Source organism: Ylistrum balloti, unplaced genomic scaffold, assembly GCF_031769215.1.
Source record: "Ylistrum balloti isolate Yb309-2 unplaced genomic scaffold, AGI_CSIRO_Ybal_v1 Utg370556, whole genome shotgun sequence".
In the NCBI taxonomy this organism is placed as follows: Eukaryota; Metazoa; Mollusca; class Bivalvia; order Pectinida; family Pectinidae; genus Ylistrum; species Ylistrum balloti.
The window spans coordinates 842,020-844,912 of record NW_026782350.1 but is presented as its reverse complement, the minus strand read 5'-3'; the positions used below and the strand labels follow the sequence as shown (position 1 = coordinate 844,912).

The following is a 2,893-nucleotide window of genomic DNA, read 5'->3' as shown; positions in this document are numbered from 1 at the left end:
ATTCGAGTGAACTGCTGTGATAATATCTACATGCAATGTGGAACACATTATTAATTTCTTAGTGGTAAAACACTATCACAAACATATAACTGTTCTTTGCTAATTCTATTTACAGTGACGGAGCAAGAACAATGTTCGGCTCCACGTTACCAACAGTGTCACGTTCTATTTGGGTGTTCCAATTCAGTTGTCATGGTAATGAAACATCTCTATCTGAGTGCAACACCGACAGGTTATCGTCTACAGCAGGACACACCACAGTAGGCGTCAAGTGTTCATCAAGTCCAGGTTTGTACTTCTATAACAGAAACAATAATATTATCTATACTTAATACACATACCTATTGTAAAATCACGAATGTTAACTCTCTTATTGTTACAGAAACAAGGTTTCATGATATATGCATATGTTACGCAGGTCCGACCTTTGATATGAAATACATGACAAGTGGAAGCATAGTTTAGAACTCATTCGTCAGTTCTGGTATTTTACTGAGGATGACTTGTTTAGAACAACCTATTAAAAGAGTCCGAACATGTTGCATTCAGCCTGTTTAGCCCTTCACAGAGATACAAAACGTTCATAAATATATTACAATATCTAACCTTTAAACCGAATCTTTGCACAATCTCGACAAAATATGAAAGAACATTTTGAATGTGTTTTGGGGTCTCTCCTGGTATTGATGTCCTACAGACATTTTCTAGTTGTATGTTTTGAACTCACGCGAATGGAAAATTTATATTTTTATTAAAGTTTAAGCAAACCGTAAAATAATTTAATACATTGATCATGAAACACATCGCCGATATCAAACAAGACATCATACGTAATACATATCAATAGGAATGTTTGATCAATAAACCTGTACCGTCTTGAGAAAATACTCTCTATTGTAAATTCATAAATCAAACGTTTCAAGGAGATATTATGTACAAAACAAATATTTCAACATCAATAGCTCCTACTTCACAAGCATAGAAACAGTTTTAAGGTGTATCATAGGAGGTTTGTAGATAAGACCTGATATGTCAACGTTAGATGTGGATAAGACATGTTAGATATTTGTACCGACTGTCTAGATTTAATATTCTGAAATAACCCTTTTCTTCATACCACTTTACTTGTCATTTTTTGTTTCGTTTTACATAAATTCCGCTTTTTCCGTTTTTTTTATTCCTGTATTTGTGTCGAGATTATTGCATATCAGTGTGATAGCAAAATAAACAGCACGCGTCCGTTCGTGACTCTATCATACGTTGACCCCGCCGTCGTAGCATGTTGACTGTTGCATGGTGTTTAATTCTGATAATCACTTGTAATGAAAAACCACATTACAGTAGACCTTTATACTGTGTCACTTCGGGTTTTGACATAAAATACCAGTTTGTATTGTATTTCACTTTAAGGAGAAATATCACCGACGTGACGAAATATGGACATTGTAGGTAATCAGCTGATCACACCAGATATCTAACTCAGATGTCACTTACATTTCTGTTCCTTTATGCTATTTTCACTGGTCTAATTAATTTAACTTTAACTCCTCTTTTTTGTGAACCAAATATGTGTAAAGTTCACGTTCTGTTCTAGCTCCACCTGAATATGACTTCTTTTTACGAGAGACAAGAAACAACAAACTATCGAAGACGAATATCGACACAATGAGTGGTATAGTAGATATGAATACAGCTTGCATCTCCGCCATCGACGGCAGTGTTGTGTATGATTCTTTGTATGACCAGGTCATTTACTTCAAGGATTCTTCTTTTTGGGGCTGTAGATGGGGAGTCGGAAAGAACCTAATACACGCGTTTGGTAAGACCATTTGCGTCGGATATTTTTTTTTACCTCGCTATGTTGAAACTGGTCATTTTGATATCGTAAATACATTCGACCCATACGTTAAAGCTCTCAGATGAAACTTCACCAACCCATTTTACTTTTATCCGATTTATATTGCCGCATTGTTAGCACCAAAGACAAAATGTTTGAAATGTTTCAAAAAACAGTATTCATAGAATTCAATTCTGCTGTGTCAATCTAATATTTTTTTATGATTGGTATTATGCTGAATCTGTTTAATACCTCAAACATAACAACTTTTTTGAAGTATGATTTTATAACATTCCAGCGTCTGGAGTATCAATACACCAATTCGCCTTGGACAAAGAAGAGCGTCTTTTGTTTTATTATTTGGATGGTACGATATCGGTACTGAATCTGGACTCCCCCACTGCTTCACCGACCGTCGTTATTAATACAACATACGCACATACAATGGCTCTGGATCCATTAAACAAGTAAGATGTTTATTTGCATTCTCATAAAACTTATCCTTCTCGCACATTTGAACAAAGAGTGGAATATGGCACTTATTTAGCCTTAAACACCCAACCTAGTGCTATGCATTGGAAGATGCCAGTCCTTAGCTAAGTTTTGGAAGAAACCAGTCCTAAGCTAAGTATTGGACGAGGCTATTCCTTAGTTTTGCAAGAGGCCAGTTATTGTAAGAGGCCAATCCTAAGCTAAGCATTGGAAGAAGCCATTCCTTCGTGCTTAGTATTGGAAGAGACCAGTCCTTAGCTATGCCGTGAGCACTTCAATTAGCGCAAAATTGTGTCATCGAGTACCGGGTTGGTGACTTTCACGGCCTCGGAACAGAACGGGCGGAAACTGAGTGTTATGGGAAACGGGGGTGCATTAAGAAGGGAAAGTGATTAGTACAGAAGAGATTTATTTACGGTCATGTAATTGGAATGGGCACACAACCAGCGCCCTTCTTACAAGTCTATAATTTATAACTTGATAATATATCCTTCTCCCCCCTCCCCCCCCCCCCCCCATTTTGAATCGCTGTGTGTTTCACTGGTTGATGGCCCAAATGATCTT

At 37.0% G+C, this 2,893-nt stretch overlaps 1 long non-coding RNA gene across 1 annotated transcript; it reads left to right on the top strand.

Annotated features, from left to right (window-relative positions):
• The first annotated feature begins 218 nt into the window (after positions 1-218).
• On the top strand, positions 219-2,216 carry LOC132556261 (uncharacterized). Its single transcript, XR_009554464.1, has 3 exons — positions 219-288; positions 1,595-1,819; positions 2,136-2,216. It is a non-coding gene; the product is annotated as an uncharacterized LOC132556261 (long non-coding RNA).
• The last annotated feature ends 677 nt before the right edge of the window (positions 2,217-2,893 follow it).